Source organism: Phalacrocorax carbo, chromosome 4 (assembly GCF_963921805.1).
Source record: "Phalacrocorax carbo chromosome 4, bPhaCar2.1, whole genome shotgun sequence".
NCBI lineage: Eukaryota > Metazoa > Chordata > Aves > Suliformes > Phalacrocoracidae > Phalacrocorax > Phalacrocorax carbo.
The window spans coordinates 61,180,766-61,197,786 of NC_087516.1; the positions used below are offsets into that span (position 1 = coordinate 61,180,766).

The 17,021-nt window shown below is 40.4% G+C and overlaps 1 long non-coding RNA gene across 1 annotated transcript in view; it reads right to left on the reverse strand.

The window, feature by feature from the left end:
* LOC135313135 (uncharacterized) overlaps nucleotides 1–12,774 on the reverse strand; it is a 91,434-nt gene extending 78,660 nt beyond the window's left edge. The window contains exon 1 of the long non-coding RNA XR_010372733.1: nucleotides 12,634–12,774. This is a non-coding gene — a long non-coding RNA (uncharacterized LOC135313135). The remainder of the gene's footprint in view (nucleotides 1–12,633) is intronic.
* Nucleotides 12,775–17,021: the final 4,247 nt, after the last annotated feature.

Here is a 17,021-nt window from a genome sequence, read left to right on the forward strand (position 1 = left end):
TTGATTTTGCAATGCCTGGGGAACCACGGGTTAGAAAGAAGCACGCTGCTGACAAAAACCTGCTGTGACAACACAAGAAGTTGCCTTGGATGTAGCATTTGGGCCAGAATACCTCGGACTCAAGGAGTAGAAAAAGCAGAGTTATGGCTGATGATATAGCCTGAAATGATACGTGAACCTCCCTGGTGCCAGAAAAGTTATGCCTTTTTACACCAGGAAGAGGCTGAACAAGTGTCTCATTACCACTATTACTTTACGTCGCCAAAGAGACACTATGAAGTCAAGTCCTTCACCTTAAATGACAGTGTGGGGTATACAATTTTGTGCACTGTGTCCTGCCACTGCAGAAGATGGGACTCTGTGCTGTGCAGATGGGTTTTCTCCAGGTGCATATTCTTATCTATCAAGTCTGGTGAATAAATTGGCTGGAAATGCAGATACCCATCCAACTAATAAATACAGATGAATTGCTAACAATGAAACTGAAAATATTCCGCTTCAGGCAGAGAAAAACATTTCAGCCCAATATTTAAAGTTTATCATTAATAAACAGAGAGATTAGCTTATTATAAGGAGTAGTCGCAGACATGCTTTAAGAATAAGTCTCACTGCCACGATTAAAAGGCATTTGCCTGATTCCACAAAGACCTGTAGTCCTCTGTGTATATGCATATGCACGTATATTCTCATTTTTATGGAAGATCACCCATCTTTCTCTTCCTAAGGATTTCATGCCTTTATCTACATTCTTGTTACACTGGGATTCTGCAATAACGTTACCAATGAAATTGTCTATGAATAATACATTACTGCATCGCATAAAATAGTCAATGATTTCTTGAGGGATAATGAAAACTACTAGTACTTACTGGGTGTTCTGGCCAGGCAGTACATTGCTAACTAATTTATTTTAGTCTTTGTTAAATAAAATATACAATTCATTCATCTCTACTGCCATATATATCATACAGTGCCAGAGCAAATGGGGAGGTGATCTGAGCACCCATATCAACAGCCCATAGCTCAGCTCTGCTGCAGCACAATTACAAGGGGATGCTGAGGACACATTGGTATTCTGCACTGGACGGCAGGAGCCACTGCTCAGCTTTCAGCGTGATACTCATAAAACCTGAGTTTCATGAGCAGTGCAGAGTCTAAAACGGCCACCGTTGTGCCCATTAGTCAAGAGGAATAACTGAACAGGCCTAATCAGCCAGATCTTCTCAGGTAGCGGGAGTGTGTTCAAACAGCTCAAGATGATTTAGAGGAAAGAGGTGGAAGCCAGCTGATGGATCCCACCCCATGTTTTGCCAGGACTGCCTTTTCTACCTGCTAGGACAAGATGTAGCAGTGAATGACTGTATTTGACACCTCAAATATTTAGGTAACTTTCAGTTCAATCTTTTTATGCTCGAGCACTTAAGCCATTGGCCTCTGCAAATTCCACCCGGGGAAAAGCCCGCTGTCTAGTGAGTGCATCAAGACAGAGTGGCAAATGGTGAGTTATATTTCCAAAAGAAAATTCTTATTTTAAGTAATGAAACTGAAAGGTGCAAGCAAAAAATGCTGAGTAGAAATCAACAAAATAAAAGTCTGGTTTGGAGGGCTTATTCTCTTTTTCAAAAATAAAGACATACAGGAGAACCTATTTTACTAAATACAGCTGGCTTTCTGAAGTACCTGCTTCTAACGTTTACTTTGCAAAATACTGCTTTTGAAAACAGCATTTTCATCTATACTGCATGTTCTGAGGTTCATTAAAATTAACTAACGTCCTAGCCTTGACAGTGAATTATCTCTACTGGGGCTTAGAGCTGTTACTGACTTTCAGGTCCTGAAGCAATGACAGCATGTGTTGCACAGGAGAGCGCAGCCAGAACCCGACGACACAAATACCGTACAAATACGGAACAAAATCCTTCTCCAGACCCTTAGTCCCGACCTGCCAGTGGCACACCTATACAGATACAAAATCCCAATATTTGATTGTCAGATACCTGAAAATATGTAGGACTTTGCCCTATAATACTTGGGAAACCAAATGATACCAAACCCAATAATCCCTACTTACTCCTCAGGGAAAAACTGACACAGCAACTTTATATTCCAGTGATTACCAGACTGAAAACAGGCAATCATTATCCATTCTCTTCACACACTATTCTATTTGCTTACAAAGGATCAGAGTGTTTTGTTATAAAATACATTATGGTGTATGCAACCTTACCTTATTTCAGGCATACCCAGCTGACACACTTCTGACTCATTCACTTCACCAATAGGTAGAGTTAGCCAGAGTGGTTTGCAGGTAAACCTTTCCAAGAAATGAAATAAGTTTTTCAGTGGTAATATTTTCATTAAAAATGGGTTTTTGTAGCTCAAGGATTTGTGTAATTTTAGCAAAATACTTCAAATTAAAGGAAATTCTATGCTGATACAAACCATAGAGAATAGCTTAGGTTTTCAGGTTTTACTTTTTTTCTTCTTTCCCTGCCCTCTCTTTTTTATCATTACCAAAGTGGATTGAGATAAGAGATAAAAATTAAACACAAGGAATGACAGTCTCAGGGGAAAAAAATCAAGACGTTTCAGCCCCTTTCAAAAAGCATCTAAAGGAAATTGTTGTATTTCTATTTAATTCTAAAACAACAGTTTTTGATTCATTCCCTCAAAGAAACAAGCAAAAAGCATGACAAAATCTGAATTTTTTTTTCATAGTGCTCGTATCTTTTTCCACAAAAGCTCAGCCCACCTTTTCAGGAGGCCCTATTAAAAGCTTAATTTCTCTTTTAGTAACTGAATAAATTAATGCCATGCCTTCAGCTGCTCCAAATGCACTTGCATGTGAGCCACCTACGAAATGTCCTTATAGAGGACATAGAAAAATTTTTTAAGAAATAAGTGCTCGATGGTGGCCCTTGAGTGACCCTGTTTTGTTCAATACCAACTGACCTTCAGACGCATGGTAATTGGTCGAGTGGGATCCACCTCAGAGTGGATTCCTAGGGAATCCAATAACTCCAAGATGGATCTGTCCTGAACAGGCTGAAGTGTCTGCAGAATTGGCCAGGGTTACTGTGGCAGGACAGGAGTGAACACACACAACTTTCATCAGACCACTTTGGTCATGCTTATGTTCTTACCCTCCTGACACCCATCATAGCAGCAAAGTCTATACAGTTCCCTGTGAAGCTTTATATCACGATTCACATGAGATGTCCATGAACTGCCACTTTCTGAGAAAAACCAGCCACTGTGGAAAACTGGTTGCTGAGCATTCAGGGGAGTCAGTCCAAAAGGGTGCAAGGAGCACTTAATAGCATCCAGAAAGTCTGGGCTGTTTAGAAACCAGGATCCCCAAGCTCAGGCGCAAAGGAAACTGCGTCCTTTTCATACTTTACACAGATGACCCTTCAGAGCCCCCCACCAGCTAGGCTAGAGGAACATTGGCAAGAAAAACCCAACTTCTAAGGCACCAGCCCAGCTCTCAGTTTATACAATAAATGTAGGAGATGTTTATAAGAAAGAAAGGGCTATAATTTGATTAGTGGAACATCAAAGTGTTATCTCCCTAAGAACAAGGGGGAAGAAGGCAGGGAACTATGTATCCAAATGGGTGGTACACAGGCACCTGTGTTGAGCAGTTTATTTTGAAAACACAAGGAATGCTTTCAGGTGTCTTTTGCTGTAGTGAAAAACAAAACAAACCCCAAACCAAAGAACCAAACAAAAAATCCCCAAACAACCACCCCAAAACCCCACACAGAGAAAAACCAGTAAGTTGAACAGAAAGTTAATACCCCAAATAATGAACTCCAGAGCCACAGCAAGTTCAGCCGCAATGAACTGATATACAGGATTTCATCCATATGAAGAATGATTATGATCTTTCTTAAAAAACTGCAAAAGACTTACAACCTCTAAGTTAGTAGCTTACTAAACTCTGGCTGCCAGGGAAAATAACAGCAAGTGCTTCTAACATTTTCTTCTATATAGAGACTCTATGAATCAGGGGAGGAAGGGAAGAGCAGCAACCAGAAAACCTTCACGCTCATCGGCTGTATTTCCATTTTCCATTATTATTCCTTCTCTGTATTGCAGTGTGCATGCAATCTCATTCCCTGAGAATAAATATGAAACCTGCAGTCACTTTTTCTTAAAAGGCAAGTTTCTTAACAGTCTCATCTCACTGCCCTGTGTTATGCATATAATCTCCATTTCTCTAGGTATTCCCTATCTGCCTGAAACCTCAATAGTACTCTTCAAACCAACAGGCTTTGTCACAAAGTCATGAGTTTACCAGAACTTTCTGCTTCCCATGAGAATCTCCTGGCCCTTTGGATAACTGGCCATTGTACAAGTCCAAATGCAGTGATCCCTAGTACACTGAGAGGGACTTCTTGTGGCTGGTGACGCTAATGTTGAAAAGTAAATGGTGGTGGTCTGCTTCACACTGCAATCCACAAATCCCCCAACTCTCGTCAGAAATTTGGTCCTTCCTGTGTAAGCCTGTGGCTTGGAATGGCCAATGATGCAGTATAGGAGCAGAAAGTGTATTTGAGCCTTAAATACTGATATCTAAATCATATGTTTTAAACTAAAGTGTAACAATTGTAGCAGCAGCAAACAGCCAGCTGTTTTATCCTTTATTCCTCAGGCAATTATATACACCCCTAAGCAAAAGGATTCAGCTGTCCCATTCTGTAGGTGGAGAAATGGAAGTGCATTAAAAAGGTTGAGTCTTGCCCCTGACCAAACGACAAACCAGGAGTTAAGCTGGGATCAGCACCGGGTGTCCTGGGCTCCAGCCTAACCTGCCATCTCAGGCAGACTGCACTAACATACCAGAGCAACATCAAAGTACATTTAAGCCAGTAAATCCTTCTGGGGTGGGACTGTGGTAGTGCACTGGTGGGAGCCCACAGGATGGATCAGCACTTCCTGAAGGAAGCTTTTTTTTTGTCTGATACAGCTCCTCAGGAATACATTTCCATGAGAAATGAATTTGAATGCTTTCCAAGGAAGTGTGACACTGCCTGGCTATACACATTTCAGCATGGCCCCTTCGCTGTCATCTTCTAAATCAATTTCTTTCACTCGGTGCCAATGCAGCATATTAGTTTTTAAGTTGCCTTCTCGCTGAATAAGATACAGTGAAACTGTGAATTTTATTGGTTGTAAGAAAGCTTTGAGACAGAGAACAGTAGAGAGAAATATCAAAGCTAGGCTTCAGACCATATATTGCTTTTTCTTTCAACAGCAGAGGGGGGGGGAAAAAGCCTTCTTTATCTTGTAATGTGATTCATGGGTCTTTCCATAAGGCATTGATAATGCAATTCATGAATTTGGCATCAGTAATCTTCACCATTTTCTTTGTATATCTTCTGCTAGTATGAGCCTGTCCACACATTAAAAAGTGTCCTGCCCTAAATATGTCAGCACAAGAGCAAACCTGAAGCAGTTGCATGGGACAGGATTATTTTTGTGAGGCGAAGTTACCCAACATCAGCAGATGTAAAGCTAGCCAGAAACTCAAGAGGATGGTTTCAGAGTTTTGGAGTGGCTTTTTAATTCATTGTTTTCTTCTTATAAAACCTCATCTTTCAAGAAAAATGTGACTACTCCAATAGTTTCTTTTCTAGCCTGAAAAGCACTAAGGTTGCTTGGCTTTTGTTACAGAAATTAGACTTTGAGACAACAAGCAAAAATAACAATGTTAACCAATAGACCACTCCCAAAGCACTTTACAGAGAAGGCCAAAATCATTGCTCTTTCTGAAACAGAGGCAGGTACAGAAGCCGAAGTACAGCAAAATGAGACTCTCAGCAGTCTAACAGCTAAGGCAGACCCCACATTTCAGCACTGTGCCCACTAGCCTGAAGTCATATTCTTGGAAGGTCTAAAATTGCCATTAGAAAAAAAAAATTAGCAAGCATCAGATTTACACTCCTGTTACACGAAAGGGAAATTAAGATAATATTAACCTATAGAGCACTTTAGTGAAGTAGTTTATCACCACAAAGTCAGGTTGCTGTAGAACTATGTGGGATTATAACAGCCTATAAAACAGTCCTACAGAAAATGGCACATGCAAAACTACATGCCCCCAACCCTGTAAGCTTAGCTACTTAAAATTCCTAAAATAAAATATCTAGTTTGGATTTTCAAAGGGCAGAAGACATTTAAGCACACATTTCCAGTCAACTGTCAATGGGAAGAGCTGGATCCATTTATGCTTTGATTTTACTTTAAATAAGAACCGCACTTCAATTTTGTGTGAACAGGCTTGGCTCTTTATACAAAAGTCAGCCTTGTGATACTCCACACACATGCAACCCTAGAGACCCGTAAACATCATTTGATGATAATTTTCCCACTTATGTGGCAAATAAGAATTTTAACACAGGGAGGGAAATGTTTGTGCTGCACTGCCTTCTTTGCTGACCGGTGACTTGTGGCTCATGTGGGGCTGATATTAGCTGCAGCAGCTCATAATCTAAACTTTTATATTTTAAAATGTTTTGCATATGCACAATGGTGTGTAAATGCCAAATAACTTTTTATTTTAACAGCACTTAACACTATTCATGCACAACTGAATCAATCTATAATCGTTTGGACACAAGAACACTCTGTAGTGTACAAAATAAAAGGGAGCAGTTAAGCATCAGTTTTCACAATAATTAATATTACCTAATTTCTAGCTAGTTCTAACAGACCAGCTTGCCTCTGTCTTGTAATGCCAATTCATGCTTGACAGATAAACAAAATGCTCTGTAACACAAATGTTTTGAGATAATGTACTGTAACAAAAATACTGTAATATCTAATGGTAGGTGTTCAAGGCTTACCTTTATTTGCCATTATTATGATGAGCATCTATCCAATATCCTTACAGTGTTCCTAAGCACTGCATTTGCTGTATAGTGCGCGTTAAACTTCTTTCAGCTGTTCATAATGGATCAACTAAATTTTATAGGACATAAAACAACCCCCAGAGCAAATAGTGTTTTGGGAGAGATAACTTCCTTATCTTCTCAAGTAACCTACATTCATGGCAACAGTGCCTAGAAAGCACTGTCATCAGGTACCAGTTATGGTGCTAACTGATGAGGGTTGGTTTAGGTACTCCATTGTGTTTGCAACTGTCTGTGCTATGTTACCTGCTGTCCTGCACTCTTCCCCACATTGCGTCTCCTGTTTGTTCACCTGCTGCACACTGCCGGGGTCCTAGAGCACGAGCTGTTGAGGAGGAGAATGCCTTTGCACTGCTGGACTGCATGGCACCAGCTGCTATGAAACCCTGGTGCCTGCTTATGCTCCTTGAGAGGCTGCAGCACCCACAGAGCGTAGATAGCAACAGCACTGCCGCATCACGTCTTGGTACTGAGAACAGCTTGAATCAAATCCATGAGGCACAACAGGGCTGCTCTGCGAATACCGATTAAAACACCTGCAGGATCTTTGTTTTGCTTTCCTTACGAGGCCTCCAGGCTGAGGCAATTAGCAGCAGGTTGTAGTGACTCATGAAGCATCAATGTAAAGCTCATCTTCAGAGTCTTGTAGTCATGACAAGTTAAGCTACTCTGAATTGTACAGCTACTTCTAACTATACAGAGATCATAACAGACCAATAGGACCAGTTCTTTCCACTTCAGTATTAGCATTCATTTTTTTTCTATATTAAGCTCACATTTTCAAAGTCTCCTAGAAGACCAAGGCACGGAGATATAAATATATATGTATACATATACATGATTTATCTCACTGCTAAGCTGTAACATGCAAGCCAGATCTGAGCCTTGCAGCCCAGGTACTGGAGGCATCTGGTTTGCGGCCACTTCCATACTGAATTTGCCTGAGCTACATAGGGTATAGGTACATAGCCATGTAGGTTCTCTTCACTTTCAGGTGAAGAGGAACCAGCTCACAGTTTTACATTACTGCAGCATGTGTTCCCTGCTGTACAGCACTGGGCCATGTAGATGTACCCTAGGGGGGGGTTACTCACTGAGTTAATGCTACTGATATATGAGCAGGTTTCCTGTTCCTACAAACAGCTTTTGTCAATAATTCTCCCTGCTGTAAGAAACGCATAATTTAAGGAGAAAAGGTACTAAATAATTTCTGAAGGTGATACTTATGAAATGAAACCATTTTCATGGTAGAGTCCCAAACAAAGGATTATCTGTCTATAAATCGATCATGCATGACATCCATGCTCCCATGGAGTCAACCCCACTGTAAACAAACAAAAGGCTCTTTCAGTGATTCACCATTGCCTAGAGGGGAGGAGGAAGAAAGCATCCATTTTTCCTGAAACTTAAGTTGACAGACCTACATTGATAAGACATTTACATCAAAAGGATATTTCCCTTATGCAGGGACACAGCTTGTTTCTGACATCCTCTTTCTATCAGGAAGTGGCAGGGAATATCCTTTCTAAATCAAGTGCTCTTAAATTGTGGGGCATAAACCACTGATTGTCCTTAACATCCCTCAGTAGTCTGTGAGATCAGATGGTCTAAAACTTTGGAGTGTCATTAAAATAGCCAAAACCAGCAACATCCTCTCTCAACTTCAACGATGAGGAGGACTTGAAAACTGCTTTCTGCCTTCTGTCACCACTTACTGGTGGACAAAAGAACATATAAATTGCTTCACAGTCAAAGCAAGAGCCTGCCACAGAAGCCCCAAGTGTATAGAATTAAACTCTTTTCACTCTTCTAAACAAGTCCCCAATCTACGTGGTGCTTTTACTTGAAGAAAGGCACTTGGGACTTGTGTTTTCCTTGTTAACCACTTAACCATCGGACAAGTCTTCACCATTCTCACTGCACAGCACACCAGTTAGGGGCTTTTCACTGCCTCAGAGCTGAGCCATCACAACTGTCTGTTTGGCCCTGCACATTTGGAGTGAGATAGATGCCACTTAAGAAAGCCATGCCATAGCCTTATACAGCCCTGAGTCTCCCTGGTATCATGACAAAGCAGCAGGAAAATGCTGGAGCTGGAAGCCAGGGTGTAACACTGAACATGAGTCCAAAACTGTGAGGCCACTCAGTCTTCCAGTGAGGAATTTGAGGCAAGAGCATAAAAAGAGGCTCACAGAGACTTTGCATCAGCATAGCTGCAACAATACTAACAAACAGTAGTTTGTTAGTACATGCAGGACTTTACAACTGAACTCCAAGTTGCTTGCATGAACATGCTAGTAACAAGAGTTATCAGAGTATCGGTATCAGAGAAGCCCTTACTCAATGCTACATCCTAAGGACACTACTCAAAAGGGCTGAGGGAGAGCCTGTGGTCAGCTTTAATTGAGCAATTCCTTACATTAACCTCTTTAACAAGGTCCCCCAAATTTTCTTTCCAAGTTCCTGTGCAACTAAGTCACCTGAACTAGAGCTCACATGCACTACTGTCTGCCAGGAATGAGCTTTCATTTGTAACAGACTGGGAAACACTTGGGGATTCAGAATTTGATGGTCCATTCTATCAAACCACTTCCCCATCACTCCTACACCAAAGCTGTCCGTGGTCACACTAGCATACAAGGGGGACAAAGCAGTGGAGAATGGGGTCTGTAAAGCACTACAGATTGTATTTCCTGAACCAAGCTGGGCTTTGTCACATGGAAATACACTTGCATCTAAGTATACAGTTTTCAGCATCTATTACAACTGAAAAAACATACACATTATTGCTAAAAAAATCATCCATTCCAGTCTAACAGGTCCCACTGGTGAATAATGCCATGCACAAGTTGCACTGCTGAAGATAAGTGGGCTAGATTACCTAGGTAATATCTCATCCACCTGAGTAAAGGGTGCTAAACAGTGTACGAATACGTGTAAAGCCAAGTGACAGAAGTACATACTCATTTTTGAAAAAGGAAAAAGTAATAGAATAATGTTACACCCAGGCTTTCTAACACAGCTCAAATTAAGGGTGGAATTTCACTCTATCATTATTTCCATTATATGCTTTTATTTGGAAAGGTTAAGAACTCATCTATTAAAATACACTCTTGGATGAAATTTCACAGGTAGAGCATTCCAGCATGAAAAATCAGCATTATGTAGCAGGAAGAGAAATTGTTTGTAATTTTTACATCAGATTTCAGCACAAAACAAATTTCAAACTTTTCCATTTCTTTCAACTAAAGCGTCAGATGTCTGTGTTCATAATAAAGCTCTTAATGAATAAATTATCATCACCTAATGAAGTACACACCAGGGCAAACATTGCAATTACCACACATGTTAAAAAAAAATTCTCTCTCCTCTACTGCACATACTGCTTAGTTCTTCCAAATTTCAGGAGGCAAGATGAAAAATAAAAACCCGGAAGATATGAAGATATGTCCTCTGGCCTGTGGATCAAGATTATGGCATCTGTTGTCTTCTCTCCTGACAGAGCATAGGGGAAAGTCTGAAGACAGGGAGGAGTTGGAAGAGTACTGCACCCTAGTCTCCTTAAAGCCAGGTCCATCTCTTACTTATCCCTTAGCACAAGGATATTGCTGCAGCTTCAGACTTCACACAGGTGGTGTTCAAACTCTAACATTAAGACAGCAACATTGGATTGACAGACACAACCCCCATTCTGCACAGCACTGGGTGCTCAGTGGAGCCGCAGGGTGCTGATACCTGCGGAGAAAGTGCCCACCATATGGAAGTGATGTAAAGTGCAGGGAGCTGCCTGGAAAGTTTGTTTCCAAATATTGGCTCAGCTTTAAAAGATGACCTTTGATGATTTGAACTTGTACATTGTTGTCTGTTTAGTTAAACAATGGGAAATATCATTAAATACTTCTATATCTTAAGATTAAAAATCTTATGGTCTGCTTATACTGCTACATTCCAAGCTATTCAAGTGAGAACAATAAAGACGAATTTAATTTCAGCAGGATCCCTTTAATTAGTCTGCAGTGAGCTTTGCCCTGTTAGAGGTTTATAGCAAATTTTGTGGAAAATGCTCTGTGCAATTCTATTCAGTCTTACTCCATCCCATACGTATACCCCCTAAAAATATTTTAAAGACCTACCATTATAGGAACGTGCTGTTCAACGAGTCATAATTCTGAGCTGGCAGGTCTCTCACTTGGGAGAAACACTGCCCAAACCACTACCACTTATAATTTACAGAGGAAGGAAAAGACGTATCTCCATCAGGAAGGTTCAATGTTTTGACTTTATGTGAGCTCATTCAGCGGAGGCCATTTGACCAGTCCTGCAGGTTGCAAGAGGTCCTGATGACCAGCTTGTTTGTAGAGCATCCAAAGTCCAAATATCACAGCAGCAGCCCCTTGTAGGAGGGGGAAGCAAAAACAGGAGAGATGAAATGGTATTACAGAGGTACCCAGCCCTTTTTTGCGGTGGAGCGTGGAATTGCAAATCTAGTGGCCCAATCACCAAGATAAGCTTTCTCTAATAAAAGGTTTTTGCAAGCATGGGAGGAGGAGCAAAACACAGGCTGAGCTCCTAAAACTAAGGATACTTCATGTTACAGCCATTGATCTGGCTACATGCTGGTTTAGCCTCCAGTCTAACAATAAGTGGCATGGGCTCAGTTACGTTCAACGGTGGTAAGTTAATAGCATGTGGACAGTGAAGTACAGCATAGGCTGCAGCAGGAAAGAGAAAGGTAAAATTTTCAAAAAGCAATGTATACTGCAATATAGATAAAATTCAGGCCTCTTATTTGAAAATGTAAATGCAGGTTTTAAAATCTCCCCAACAGACAATCTCTGCTCCACGAAAAGCAAAGTGTCTGTTAAACCTCACAGCAGTTATTTAATTTTATTCCATCCTTGTCTTAAACAAAAGCAGTAAGAGCAAAAGTGCCAATTCATAAAGTCTTAATTCTCAAGCCACTCTGTCATGTCAAAATGTGCTCTCCGTTTTCCGAGGCAGGAAGGTCCCGACTCCAGTGGGAACAGCACATCAGTAGCTGAGGACAGTGTTTGGCTCCACAGGCACACATTTGCCTGAAAGCAGAAATATTTAGTTCTCAACTTCTATGGTTGTTTGAAGTGGTGTCTCTCTAGCACTTGAGAGGAATTGGGAGTGACTATAAGCGTATTTGGATCTTACCTTCTAAAAATAAACTCCTTTCTCTATGCGTCCTGGCACTCAGCACAGAGATAATAATAAGTCATTCTTAGAAACAGCACTGTATGACAAACTACACCAAATGACTTAGCACAGAAGAGTTCCTAAATATTACAGCCTGGGGTACAGAAAAAGAAATCACGACGGGAAAAAAAGGATTTGAAAGGTCATGTCAAATGCTTTACAAAAGCAGTTTATTTGTCCTTACAAGATGAGATAACCAACTGCTTGACACACAAAGGCTGATGCCCATCAAAATCATAACAATCAATATATATCATCCAGCTTTCTGGCAACCGCCTGAAAATAAATTTGCATAAAATCAGGACACAGCTGGAACCTACTCGATGATGCCACATTACAGCAGCAAATGGAAACAGAGAGAACAAACCTGGGTCCACGAATGAAGCCCTGGAGAACACACAAATTAGTCACTGTAGAAAGAGAAGTAAAACAGGTAGAGTGAACAAACTTGGAGAAGTTTCTAACCAGGAGAAAAACCAAAGCAAAGCTGTACCTGTGGTTCCAAGGCAGGAGGGAAAGGGGCAATACTTTGCTTCACTGTTGACACCACGCACAGTTGTTTCTATAAGCACTTGCAGACCAGACTTCTAGTGTGAACCTGAGAAGCACATCTTTTTTACTCCTGAAGGTCACTGCTGCTGCACAGACTGAAGGGACAGCAGAAGGATTAAAGTGAGGACAAGAAGAGGTCTGAGAGGCAGGTGTTAGTTGCATTTGAAGGGAGTACCATGGAGTTTCTCACTTGTTGGAAATTTAGTTTACAGAGAAGGCAACATCCACACCAACCTGTCCCCTTTCAAAGAACAGCTGCAGAAATTTTGGGGCATAAAAAATATCTTCCTGTTTTTTAATAAAACACTAATAAGGGAGGTATTATTGTTTAAATCATACAACTTTCATTAGGTTGTCCGACAGTCCCACCTATGCCTTCTCTATTTAACAACGAGCTTTCTCAAGGATGTAGTTCCTGTATTTCAAAATCTTGTGTCACTCCACCTTTTGGACCCTAAATGCAGGTCCCAAAAATGACTCCTCAAAGACCAGGCTAGATGATGAAGACTTCTCAGCACTGAATTTGGGTAGAAGATCACTTCAAAAAAATGATGAGTTCAGTGATACAAAAAGTATTTAAGGCTATCAAAACTGAGGTGAGAACCAAATTTGCCCAACTTCAGCAGAACTTCTCTCCTAAAGATCATGAGGACTAGTCATGCAGTAACATTCAAAAGATCCCACCAGTGACTCCCTGTCGCAAAGAAACCAGCTCCCAAGGTATATAACAACTCGTACTCCTTCACATGTGCTACAATCCTTATTGCACAGAGGTGAATCGAATTTTTTCAGCATCTGAATATAACACAGTGTTTCAAAACATGTATACACTGATAGTACACTCAGTCATTTTCAATAAATGGCACTAAAGAAAATAGTTTGGTAGGAGCTTAAAAATATATTTGTCTACATCGTTGTTCCTCAACAGTCATAAAATAAGCAAAAAGACATAACAAAACCAACCAGCCAGATTTAAAGGCCTCTCTTTTAAAATGTTGCTTTTTTAAATACTACTATATTATGAAGGTTGACAGGGAGATAACAAAACCAGTTGTAGCAAAATCTAATCCAAAAGGTAGTTGATTAAAGAAATATATTGTGGGTTATTTAAAGACTGGCAATGACTGGTTTTGACAGGAAAGATCTCAGAAAGATGTCAAGCTGTCTTATTTAAAGGCACAGCCACATTGTAATCACTTACCTGAAAGTAGTGGAGAGTATTTGGCCTTAAGCCATTGCAGAAGAACTATATTACAGCTCTTGTGAAAAGCACAAAATTCACTGTAGAACTCCTAACTCTAAAACAAATAGGTTTTTAAGCCATTGTCCCTTCAAAAGTATCTTTTCAATTACTTTGGACTCTGTCTTCAAAATAATTTTAGACTTAAGCTTTTCAAGCCCAAAATTTTGTACAGAATCAAATGGAGTTCTGTGTCCCACCATCAATCTTCTAGAACCACAGATTTCAAAGGAAAAAAATCTGCAGCTTTATTACTAATCTGTAAGAACCACAGTGCCCAATACAAATGATCCTCCTTTTTAACAGCTACAGTTTTTTCTCTGTCAAAGAAGGAAAATACCATCAAAAGATGGTATGAATCTCTTTTCTCTTATGCTATTGTTAGTACTCTGCTAAATCATAATGAAAACAAATACCAAGGATGTGTACAGTTATTTGCAAGTGACTGTTTTTTTCAAAGTAGTGCCAAATATATCTTAATGTTTTCAAATACCTTCCTCCTTCATTTCCCCTACCTAAAAAAAAGAACAAACCCAACAATAATCGATACTTAGCAAAATGGAAGGGCAGAGAGACAGTAAAAAAATTAATGGCATGAATGTAATCACTGCAATACAAGTAAGAAACTCAGTGCCTTGGTAGAGCAATGCTGAAGCAATTTTTTTCAAAATATGATACCTAAAGTCAACCTGATATTCAAAAAGACTTTTACATTCAATTTTGTATGGCATTTCTGCAAATCTACAGTGTTGAAATTAGCAGGAGCTTTCAGGAACTCAGGATTTTTGAAGGTTGAGGCAAATCAGTCAGTTGCCTGAGGATTTACTAAGTAACTTAAGTGTGGACACTGCAAGAATGATTCAGTGCTGCAAATGTGAATAACTCAAGAATCACCTTACCTAGAGTGCCTTAAAAACCCCAGTATTTCCCAAGCACACCAAGGTAAGCTGTGTGACTGTAAACCAGCTGTGTTATCTCAAAGAATATAATGAAACAATTATTTATAAGCACGGTCCTTTTAATGGTAACCTCTATAAGCAACATTTAAAATTACTATATAGACCAAAAAATCTAGATAAAGCCTTGGAAGCAGAAAGATGTTAGATCTTTGTCTGTAAGATGATGTAATCTACTCTAGCACCAAGCACAGAGCCTTCCACTGCTCTCAGGCAGTCTATAAAAACATGGTAAGGGACAACATCTGTTTGGGCAAAAAGACAAAGTGTGAGAAGAGGAACCATGCCATGCAGGTAATTGGTTTAGGGCTAGACAGCAGGAATTGAGCAGAGAGCTGTGGCGGTCATGGTAAAGCCACTTCAGTGTTTCCTTCTCAAGGCTCCAGCCCTTCACAGCCATGATTACTGAACGCAGCATGTCCCAAGGCAAGGACTGCAGGCATTTTGGGTACCTGGCAGGTGAATGCCAAGGACACACGACAGCAAACAAGAGATTTAGGAAGAGAACATAAGCAACTGGAGTTCCTGCCTAGTTGTCTGGCTGTCTCTTAGGCATTTACCATGCATAGCTGCAATTTTATTTCACATCAACATTACACTTCTGCTTGCTTTTTAAGTGATTTAACCATTTACCTGCTTCCATGACTAAAAAGAACTTCCCAAGCTACTGCCAGAGAGTAAAATCTACTTGAGGCATGATAAGAAAAGCACAGCTCCAGAATCACATATAACAGAGGCAAATTACTTCCTCTGACATGACCTTGCAGAGAATCTTGAGCTGGAGTTAAAATTCAGGTCATTTAGCACTTTGGTCCACGTACTCCCCAGCATTTCTCTATGGGTAACTGCCTCCCTGAGTACAAGCTGGTTTCACAATCAGCAATCCCAAGCAAACAGTGGGTCTGCAAGCTATTGAAAACACTGCTGCAACCTAAAGCATGTCTCAAGCCTCATTTTATACCCATCCACACTGTTGGAATAATTCATTGAATTTGAAGATCATTCATTGCCTCTTCCCAAAGGAAGCCTTCAGAGCAGGTGAAGGCCCAGCTGGGAGTTGTATAGGTGCTCCTGTCCCCACCACATGCTCAGCCTCACATCGGCCACATGTTGTCAGCTTATGCAACTGTGCTGTATGATCACGTGCCGGGGTGTCTCTGTGTGGGCTGAAATCACATACCTAGCAGCAACGCACATGTCCAGCCACAGAATAAGAAACAAGCCATTGTACGTAGATATTTTATTCTGTCAAGGTAAACCAGCACTGAAGGAATGTTGTACATCACTGAGCTAAAAGAAAGGGCAGCCCTTTCCTAGGGCTCACTTGCTTGAAATAAACCCAAGTAATTAAGTTTGCACTGCACTTTGCAATGGTCTGTCTGGAAAAGAAACGGTTGCTGTGGAAGCAATCAGAAGAGTAACGGAATACCAGTTCAATAAAACACGAAGCACAGAGCTGGACCATCTTACTTTGCAAATAATGGGGGGAAGGAAGAGCAAGAGGGGAGCTCACAGGGTGTATAACACTTCAGTCACACATGTGAAGTTGTCAGATCTCGGGTTAAATGGATATTTAACGTGTGTGGGGGAGAAGAGCAAAATAAACAGCCTAGTAGTCTGACCGTGAAGACCCTGTGATGTTTGATGCTGCTCACTCAAAATGGTGCAGTGTCCCAGTAAAAGTACAATCACCAACTGGACGATCAATCAGAGTGGCCTCAGTGACATCACCTGATGTAATAAAGAGCAACATTTGTAAATTTGTGTGTAACCGCATATGCTCATTGACTTTCTAACAATCTGTTGGCAGAAAGTAGCTCTCATCTTTGTGCAAGTTGATATCCAGGTTATCTTTCTGTGCCATGATCTTAACTATATCATTTGTCACATCGTTAAAAAATACACAGTAGTTAAAAGAGCAGATGTCTTTGGACAGCTGCAACATCATTAGTGGTATAAATTTCTTTTGTGTGATACTCTTGTATATTGCTACTACCTCAGGTTAATAGAAAAGGAATCTAACACTCACACAGCTACATTTGGGTACTGATATAAGAGAAGTTATTGTTATTTTGGGTAATTAAAATAATTTTTTAATGAGCATGTCAAATCAGCAGAAAACCACTATTTGAG